This window comes from Triticum urartu, unplaced genomic scaffold (genome assembly GCF_056163025.1).
Source record: "Triticum urartu cultivar PI428250 unplaced genomic scaffold, HENAU_Tu73 scaffold147, whole genome shotgun sequence".
Classification (NCBI taxonomy): Eukaryota; Viridiplantae; Streptophyta; class Magnoliopsida; order Poales; family Poaceae; genus Triticum; species Triticum urartu.
In genome coordinates this window covers 10,001-20,983 of record NW_028259936.1, presented here as the reverse complement: position 1 = coordinate 20,983, position 10,983 = coordinate 10,001, and positions in this window count along the sequence as shown.

Here is a 10,983-nt window from a genome sequence, read left to right as displayed (position 1 = left end):
TGTCGGGGGGGCCTCCGTTGATTGTGTACAAACAAAATACGAGTCCAAAGGTAGGGTAATAAAGGGTTTAGCTAATGGAGAAATTGACTCTTCCGGGAACCAGTAACGCGTAAACCATGTCAAACCAAGACCGATCAATATCCGAACGGAACGGATTCGAACTTCTCCTAGAAAAGTTTCCGGTGCGAAATTCAAAAAAATGAGTAATTCAAAGGAAAAATGAATTTGAGGCATGCGCCGGACTGAAGAGACTGATTCCTTTCTCCGGGACCATTTCTTTGTTTGCGTCAGAGAATCCCGCACCCTGTTTGCAATCAATGCAAATTAACATTGCTCAAGACCCCGAGAAGGCCCTGATAGAAGTGGGACCGTCTCTTCTGAGCTTTGAAGTCCCTTTTCCATTTCCGTAATTCCTTTACGACAAAATCCCCTGCTAATCCCCCAGCACGCAGTTGTCCAACCTGGGTTTTTAGATAGTGGTTGATTGCCCTGGATTCGTAACTACTACCCTCGCCCCCCCAACATCTTTTTATTACGATTCGCTCATTTTGAAGGTTCGTTCTGCTTTTGGTCTTCAAGAAATTCATAATATTTCTGAATTCCCGTTTTTGCGCTGGGTCAAGCGTGTCCCCCTCCAGAAAATCCGTAATGGGATCGTCCTGAGCAGGCGGGGCGTCCTGAGCAGGTGGGGGTCCAGAATCAATTCCAAAGTCCAGTGCCAACTTCATGATCAAAATCAACTATCACCTTCTCGGGACTCGACCTGGAACTTCTTTCACTTTAATATGCCTCGTTCAATGAGAAAGCATCTGATCGAAGAGCAGCACTAAAGAAGCACGCTAGACTTCCTACTTTTGGGGTTTTTAAGGTGACCGATGCCTTTCAAAAGTGTGCTTTGGGCCCATCCTTAGTACTTGACGCAGAATGGAGCTAGTTATCCATTTTCAAAAGCGGATTCGGTGGTTCAAGAAGTAGAATTATGCATAGATTGCCGAAAGAAAGACGAATAAAGACGAATGGAAAGGCCTGTGGACATGACCAAAACAAGGGCTAGTAGCACTTTTCTCAGGAATTGCCCCTGCAGACGGAGGACAAAGGGTTTTCATCTCGCGAAGAATCAGCAGTTGTGTTGTATATTGACTAAGCTAAATACCATTTTCACTACTTTTGGCCACAGGCGAGATAGAGTTTTTTCTTGAAATTGAGTTCGGACCGATTACTCATAGAAAATGACTACAAAGCAAGGCGAAAGCATGGAGAATTCAATACTGACGAGAAGGTATTAGTTAGTGGGTGCAAACGAGCTTTTCCAACCAAGCTAGCGTGTGATTGCGATGAAATACTTTTGGGCGGGGCATTACCGATACTAAGATGAAATTCGAAATGAGAAAGGGCTTCGAGCCTCATGCTTTCCTGTTTTATTTGGTTGGGAAATGGCTCTTTCCTGATCTCTTTTTGAAATAATTCTATCTCTGTTTGCTAAGTATGTCAATTTCTCCTTAGTAACAAGGCCAAAACCGGGGTTTTACAAGTTTTGACTCATTTTTGACCCGATCATCCCGATCGTGCCGCCGTGGAGTCTTATCTTTGTCTGGCTCCGATCTCTGGAAGCGATTAAACTTCTTCTGCGGGTTATTCTTCTACTGCTTATTGCCGGACCCTTCTTTCCTCTTATACGGATTGGGAAAGTATTTCTATTATACGTATATTCTTAAACACATGACACCTTAGGCGCACACTTTATTCGGACAGTGGGGCACGATGCTCTAAAAGAACTTATTGAAAAAAAACATAGCGGTAACGGCTGTTTTAGAAAGCACCTCTTCCTTTCCTGAAACTCAAACAACCTACTAGGCTACTAAAAGGCTAATCCAGACGAAGAAGATAGCGAGAAAACGACTCCTCAAGCCGAAGTAAGGGCGGGACCATCTTCTTTTCTGACCGTTTGGAGCTGCTCACAAGGCCTAAACCTTCCTGTAATCCCTGGAGCTTCGTCAGAGCCTTTTCCTTCCCCACAGGCCAGAGCTCAATTTACCTTCGCCACAGCTCTAAAATAAGGAGAATCAGCTCAAGATAAAAGGGCTCGCACTCAATTGATCCGGGTCAACACTTCCTGTATCTGGTTTCGGCTTTATTTTGACTCCTTGTAGGGGCTCATGACAGTCCTGTAGGGGATCCAAAGGCTTTCGAGCAGTAGCGGCAGCGGGGCGGGAGAGTTGGTTATTCAATTGATCCTCTGATGTTGGCCCTTCTGCATCATCCAGCAAGGCTCGGAAGTCTGAGCTATTAAGGTGCGGTTGACGGATAAGAGGCCTTCGATATGTTAAGGGAGAGAGGGGAGAGTCATTCCAGAGTTGGGTGGGAATCGTTGATAGAAATTTGGATTTTCCCTGAGGTACGATAGCGTCTGAACTAAAGAAAGGGAATATGGAAAGTGAATGTGGTAAAGGATACCAAGAGTAGGTTCCCTGAATGATTTTTAGGCGTATTTTCTTTGAACAAATAAATCTATAAAGAAAATAGGATGGATCTTCCACCTATGCTATGAGTGAATCTTATCATCACTGGCGAGTGGTATCGTATCACCGTCTTCGTCCTGAAAACATCTGCAGAGCTAAGCCAGTGTAGGCTTTGACACTACTTATATTCGCTACAAGTATTACACTCGCTTCGCTACACTCTTCTCTTATGCTTCGCGCTTCGCATAGGCTAAATAAGCCGCTCATCCCTGGCGAATCCTACCCACATAGGAATGCGGAACCATCGGGGAAAGGCAAAACATATTCAATCCCAGGAGAGAAGTCACTGGTTCGATAGGACCAGGGAGAGGACCCTGATCACCTTGCCAACGAATTCAAGGCCTTAGGAAAATCATCCTACAATGGACCGTAGGGACTGAGAACGAAGAAGACATAAAAATAAGGTTAGGGGGGATAAAAAGAAAACCTCCTCCCATTCAAAGTCGTCTTCAAGTACCTTTTTGATTCTTTACCGAGTATGGATGGATCAACTATAGGTTCGAGTTTAGCCAAGATACGTACACGGCTAAGTGTATGAAAATCCAAGAGAGAATCATAAAATCTAAAAGCTAGGAAGGAGAAGACCGGGTGATTGAATATGACTTGCTAACAGATCCTACTCTTCCTTAAGCGCTAGTTCTATTCACGATGGTTCAGTTTCGAGAGCAGCTAAAGTAGTTACCTAATAAGATAGATGAATATTCCACGATCTACGATTATAAAAATCTTCTTATAGAAGTCTAGTTCTTTCTTCTTTTAGAAAAGGAAGTCTTGCTCTCCTTTCTTGCCGCTACTTGCGTTGCGAGCCAATCTTCAAACTGTTACGGAGAAGTCGTTTACTGATTAGCTGCTTGAACGTTGAAATATTTCGGCATATCTGCTCTTAGGTTAGTACGAGAACTCGACTCTACTCGTGCTATAGTCGAGGATGTACTTATACTACTCTAAAGAGGGATCAATTAATGGGGTGCATTTTTCTTAGGGCAATTCTAGGCAAGACCTTGAATCACAGGGTTTGTTCCTGGCAACCCAGCATTCTTTATCTTGGCGTAGATTGGTGTGATGGGACGGATGCCGTGAAAAAGCTTTTTTCTTTGACCGGAATCAACAGGTGTGAACCCATCTAGGATGAGTCAAACATAGGGGGAAGGGCCTCCTGGCAATATCCGGCATACTAGTAATCGATTATTTGGCCTTTTGCGATCGAACAACCTATGAACAGTTGTAGCCTACATAACCTACCTACCCAGACCAAGGGAAGAAGGTATCAGATCACTGTAGTTCTAGACCCCTTTTTTTCAAATAAAGGAAGTGACAACGTTTGCCCGAAGAGGTTGAATCAATAGTAAGAAGATACCACCCAGGCACAGAATCCGAAATAACAATCAGGAATAGGACTAGGAGAATGAGGTCTAATTTACGGAGTCAAGCTGTAATTGGGCTTAGTGCTCCGATTGCGCCTTAGGACTAGGACTGATAGGTAAATGCCCCTTACTCAACCAATGAAGGCGGGTAGGGCTTTTCTTTCTTTGTTTAGGATTGGCAAGAGGATGGCTGCCTCGGCTTCAAAGCTGTTAGAGAATGCGCTCTTATCACTACAGGGACGCGAGAGAAATTCCTCGAAGGTAGTATTAAAGGGATGGGGCATTACCGGTGTTAGCGACGAAGGGATTGTTTGCAAGAGAAGGTTGCCCTGTTAAGATACGAACAGGGGGCATGCCACGCATAATAGTAAAAAAAGGGCAGAGAAGAGGATTGAGGGACAGAAGGAGCTGGAGGCCAACAAGGAATAGAAGAAGCTGTTCCACTCGTAGCTCTTCTTCTTTTTTTAAAGCTTAACTCACATTTCGGGAGCGGATGCTGCTCGAGCTAAAGATATGCCCCCAACTCTTGAACAGCTCTCACTTGCCTTGGCCGATAGCTTAGATGACCGACCGTTAGGCATGGTTACCAATGATTTCACAGTATATATCTTGTTTGGTGAGCCAACCGGCTTCACCCGAGGATGAAGGTAGTAGAACAAAGAGGAGCCGCATCTTTTCCTGGCCGGAGAGGAATCAAGGTCCATCTCATTAAGGCCGAACATTTAGTCTCGTTCCCGATAACAATAGGGAACATCTGGTCTTGTTTGGTTTTTCTTTCAAGGATTTTTTCTTTCTTGCAATTCTGCGAACTTTGAATGCATCATTTCCTCCATTTCTCGGAACTTATCGCGGAATCTAGGCCCACTAGGACTCGGCGGGATTTCTGGTAAATCAAGCTCTCTCAGGGTGGAAGCCAGCCCCCACTACTCGATGTTATCACTCTGCAGGATTCGACAATGGATTTGTCTTCCTCAGTCTCTTCGAACTTTTCCAATCCTGCTATTTTCCCCAAGTCTTCTTGAGTAATATGATCCCTGAGGGTCAATCCTTTCCCTTCCCCCCTTTGCCCTTTCAAATGAAAAAGAACTACCAATGCAAAAAAATGAAATGAAATGAACAATTGCTACTTCTTTATTAAATTACACCGAAAAGAAAGTCTGTAAAAAACAAGAGCCAACCTAAAACTTAACTACCCCTTGCCCTCCCACTGAACCCTTCTTTCTATCCAAAAAAAGGAAGAGCGCACCAAAAAAAAAAAATAATCCAGAAAAAACTCCGCAACTTACGCTCTCATTGCAGCGGCACCTGTTAAAGTGGCGGCAAGAAAGAAAAGACCAAAAAGAAGGTTTTTTTAATACCTCTGACGAACCGAACCAAGCAGTCTGATCATCCTTGCCCGTCCCCCTCTTCTGTCAACCGTTGAAAGAGCATAGCCCAGGAATGAACCATATCGATCCAAGGTTGCAAGGAAAGAAGAAAGAAACCAGACCATAGGAATCTTCTGATGAAGTCAATCAGAGAGGACGGTTAGGTTCTTTGTTGCCTCATCTGCTTAGCTTATAGAATTACACGGTTTATCACGATAGACATTCCAATCAATGGTTGGACGATCAATACCATCGAACTATTCCATTCCACTGCTGAATGACGGAAAACGGAAGCTTTTTCTTACTGATGGACTGATCCTGGGAGTTCAGACTGACTGTTAGATGGTGTTCGCTTGTGTGCTTATTTTCCTTCCCCACTCAAAAACAAGTGTTACAGAATGTTCTTCAATTCAAATAGGTATGATCCCGTCCATCCTTCCAGAGCTAGGCACCTGCTTCAGAATGAGAATCTTCGACAGAGATCGTTCCTTCAGTTTAGCAATCAATTAGATCCATACTGACTTAGCTTGAAGCATGGCTTGCCGTTTCGAGGCTCGATGCTACTCTTGGGAACATTATTGATACATCGACTTTCAAGCATCTCGTAGTTGAGCGGTTACTGCCATCAACAGTACCAAGATGGAAAGGGACTGCTGAACATGGATAGAACGAGAGTCGAACTCGCATGTCTCTTTTCCTGTTAGTTAGGAAAGAAAGCCGATATAAACAGCTCCATATTAGCGAATTGCCTCTGACTACTCTTCCCAGGCTGGTCAAACTATAGGATTCCCATTCACTTAGTAAAACTTATTGGACAGACGGGTCAACCACTTGACCGAGGGGAGTAAGGTTCGTCACCACAGTCCGATAGAAGGTCGAGTTTAAAAACAAACCGAAGACAAAGCAACGAATGAAAGGAAGGACGGCTCGCTTCGCTTTACAACCAGGGCGGGTCTCGCTGCCGGATCAATGCGCAGGACGCACGATCTACAAACAACAATAGAGAGAGCCAACCAAGAACGAAAGAACCTGGAAACAAACCCGCGAGCGAATACCAAACAGAGTAAGAAGGAGGAAGGGCCGAAGGCGGCTTACTAAGCGAGAAGGCTCCAAGCAATAACGCATTAGAAGGTGCTTGCTGCTTTGCAACCTAAGCGGTATAGCTAAGCTTACTCATCAAGGGCCGATAGATAGAGCTGCTCTTGTTGCTAATGGAGAAAGATTGGAGTGAAGTTTAGTATGCTTTCTAAGATCAGAGGAGGAAAAGAATGAAGGTGTGGGCGGGAAGGAGGAGGCAAGGCCCCCTCAATGTGTATTCGACTACTCATTACGGAACCACCGATTGATCCGATTAGACTTCCCGCGGGGTAGCGCGGGGAACTTGCTGAATCAACTCCTTGGAATCGGAGGCCTGACTGAGGGTCAATCCAATGGTAACCATCACCTAGGAATGCCTGTTTCACTTCCTTGACAGAGCCAACTGAGATGCTCTGTCTCGATGTTGACCTAACATGGATTGATTCTAAATTATGAATCAAAAATCCTGATCTCGCAAAGGATCCGCAATAGCTGTGTGTACTCGAGGACTCTTAGGGAAAGAAAAGCACTTTTCTCTCTCAGCAGTTAGACCGGCTATGGGTGGGTTGGTTATATACTGCGCCTTCCTTCTTCGAACCTTTTGGTATGTATTGCCCCCTAACTATAGATCAGATCCACCGGACCAGAAACTCAATTCCGCACTGCTGCTGAGTCGTCGGACTTATCCACCTCAGGGATTCGTGGAATTTCGTTTTTGAATTGCGTTGGGGGAAATCTACCAAAGCTAGGCAGATAGATAGACTCCTTTCCCGCTGCTAAGGGAGAGCAAGAAACTAAATCAAATGATTGTTTTTTTTCACCAGCGCCCTTTTTTTGCGGGTACTAAGAGTCCTCTCACTACCAACCAGCAGACATCATCATCTGGCTGGGTCTTGCCGGTATCAACAACGAGAAAGAAGAACCAAATGGAAACAGCAACTAACTATGGCTCTTGGCCCAGACAACGTCCTAGGCGTAGGGGAGATCAAAACAAGAAGTCACGCCTAGGACGACGACGCCCGTCCTGGGCTGCAGTAAGTAGATCGAGAGGTCGTTCCGCCCCTTGTCCCCGAAGATGGGTAATATGTTCTCATACAATGTTGCTCCAACTTTTTTCTAGAGGGCCTAGCTGGCGAGCGATCCCAGTCCGCGGCAGAGAACAAGACAGCAAGCGAGCGTACCTTTGTTCGCTTCTTTTCCACCAAGCACAGAAGTTTAAGGAGAACTGTAGGTCGGTGGCTACCTAAGGAACTCCGATTCGATCCGCCCCCCCGGCTGGGAGGCATCTACCTCATCCCGATCACAAGGAGAGGTTCACCATTGATGGGGGGTCAGGTACTTTAATTCTTTGCGTTCCGGAAAGAATGAAATGCATAGGGGACCATCCTTTTTTTGCGGCATGCTCTCTGATTTACGGATTCGCAGGGGGCCGAGGGCCAACCTTAGTTGACTGACAATGACAAAGGCTTGCGAAACAAAGTAGCGCCTTTGAAATGGAATCTTAATTAACTATCAGTGGTGCGAAGCAGCTTAGCCCCGGGGAGCTAAAGGTTATACCTTTGTAAGCGAACTGTGGTTCTTCTATGTAGGGTATTCCTCCTTTACTCTCTTAATTAACGTCGAGCTAAGTGACTTTGTGTAGCGTAGTAGAATGAAGGCTACGTACGCACCGACACTCTCTTATCCCTAAGCCTCTTCGCTAACTCGCTCGCCTACAAAAATGAGTAGGCGAGGCTAGGCAAACTCAAGCCGCTGACTTTGACTGTACTGTAGTAGACTTTCTAGCCTTTTATTTTAGAACCCTTTCTCATGTTCTTTCATCCATCAAGTAGGCGAACCGTCAGGTCCTTAGTAGCGTTGACCAAAGAAGAAGAGCCGGTGAAAAAAAAAAAAAGAAAGCTAGAATTTCCAATAGTGAGACCAGCTTGACAAGCTACCTTTCCTCTTGATATGAGGTGCGAAGAGAAACATCTCTTTTTTATGACTTCCACTTCTCGATCCCGGCCCGGAAAAGTGACCGACCCCTTGATGAATGAAAGAAAGGGTTTATGAGCCCCTAGCCCTGTAAGCCCACACCTGTGTAGAGTAGATCGTTCAACCACCTGCGGCACAAACCCATTTTGGACCAATTGGTCCGTATATCATAGGCGACCGAACGGCCGCCCCCCGTCTTACTAGACCAACCTGCTATAATTAATCCATAAACACCTAGCGAAGATATGGCAAACAAATAAAGTAGCCCTATGTTCGGATCTGACAATACCATACCATAATCAAAAGGTACAACGGCCCAAGCGACCAGACTTAACATAAATGTAGCCACTGGAGCCATTCTAAAAAGGGAGAAATTAGCACTACTTGGTGAAATAGGTTCTTTTAGAATCAATTTCAAACCATCTGCTAGAGGTTGTAACAATCCGAACGATCCCACTACATCAGGACCCTTTCGACGTTGCACAAAAGCCATTACTTTACGTTCAGCTAGCACTAAAAAGGCTACTCCTAGTAGAAGTGGTAGAATTAAACAAAGTATTTCCGCTGAACAGCTATGTACGTTTCGATTTTCTATTCACTCATGATCGGGCCTGACCTGGTCGACCCGATCAAACTATTTCACTTATGATCTGGCCTGGTTGACCCAATCATGATATTGAAGGATGGGACCTTTTATCGAAAAACTCCGGATCCCGAGAAGTTTTGAAGATGGTGCTCCTGTTACGTTACTTCGAATGGAATCCTCACTTGACTAAGCATAAGCGAAAACGTGGCTGAGAGTAAGCAATCCCCTTTCCTAGTGTTGAGTCATGATCAGAAATATTGCGAAAGAAAGTGAAATGTCCTATCGTCGTCCCAATTTGGGTAATCCACGATGTCTCCATTTTATGTATCCATCTTGACTCGTTTTCGGTGTATCGATAGTTCGTTGTATTACACTTTGAACTAACCTAGAGGCCGTGCTTAGGCGAAAATCGATATCAGTGAAGTAATCCCGGAACTCTAGAAATCGTGAAGAATTTATTCCATTTTGTTAAATATCGCGAATATAGTGGAAAAAACTCTAGAACATTCCTTTGAATGGAATTGTTCATTGGGTTCGACTTGTTGTTCGACAAAATAGAAAGCTGTCTCTCGTATGTTATTGTAAGGTGATTCATTCATAATATTTCTTATGTGCGGTTTCAAGATGCTAAAAAAGTAGATTTGGTAATCGGCTTTTGAGCTCCATTATGTGGACTTCATCAATTTGTGAATTATGGACTTGGCGGTAGTGGTCAATACTAACTGCACCGTCTAAATGCTCCCTGACCAAGTTTGCGTACTCGTCAGGGTTGAGTTGAGGGGGCAGCCCGTGCGCTAATTGGGCTTCGAGGTGGCTATACGCGAAAAAAGCTCGCTTTCTACTGAGGCCTGTTCTGTCCTAAACTGTTCCAGAATGTTATTTGTTTCATAGGAAGATTCCAAAAGCACATTGATGCCGAAAGAATCTTCGGAACCGTGGAGAGGCTATTCTGATTGAAGGCTAGACAAATAACATGACTGAGGTATGTAAATAAAACCTGTGAAATAGCTATATAATATGATCTAAATAGAGAAGAATACCAAAGATAATGGATTGCAAAATAAGCTTTTTAGCTTTCTTTTTCTTTTGTGCGCGCTTTTCGCCTGCCTTCCCGACCGCGGATAGGCTACGGGGCTTTGCACTTCGGCCCCATTGTGTGAATACCACATCAAGGTGACAGGATTCGAACCTATGGACCTCTGTACCCAAAACAGATGCGCTGACCAGACTGCGCTACACCTCGTCTCCCCCTCAGAACATATGGATCTACCCGATCCATAAAGAAAAGAACCACCCGCTTTTAGGAAATTTTGACAATTCTCTTTCACTTGCATTTTCTTTCGTGAAGGCTCGCTCTCGTTCTTCTTACATCTTGCCCTTTTTTCTTGAGAATTGTATCTGTGGCTACTGCTGTTTTGCCAGTCTGTCTGTCCCCAATAATGAACTCTCGCTGACCGCGCCCTATAGGGATCATCGAATCGATAGCAATAAGCCCTGTTTGAAGAGGTTCGTATACGGAACGCCTGGAAATTCTACTTGGAGCAGGAGATTCAATTAAGCGAGATTCGGAAGCTACAATTTCGCCTCTCCCATCAATAGGTATAGCCAGAGCATTTATAACACGACCCAAGTTATATACGCTCACGGGTATCTGAGCAATTCTTCCTGTTGCTTTTACAAAACTTCCCTCTTGATGCTAAACATAGCTCTAACTGAGTCAAATTCCACAATTTCTAAGAACGATATGCTTTTTTTCATTTTCCACTGTGAAAGCTTCTCTCAATCCCTCCCTAGTCCTTTCTTTCCTGGGCACAGGCTTACCTGGTTGACCGCCCACATTCATTCATTGTTCGTTCTGTTGTGGAATCGAACCACAGAGCTAGCGCAATTGGGATTTAGAGTCCCATTGCGTGAAACTAAAGAGGATTTTCAGTCCTCTGCTCTAACCAGCCAGAACCTAGAAGGACACTTCACACCCGATTTGACACAGCTAGACTGGAAACACTGCTTGTCAAGAGCACAGACCCCAGTATAGAATACTTTTTTGAGTATGTTGGTAAGGTCCGGTCATCCGCTTCTGTGCTTGCACTTCTGCG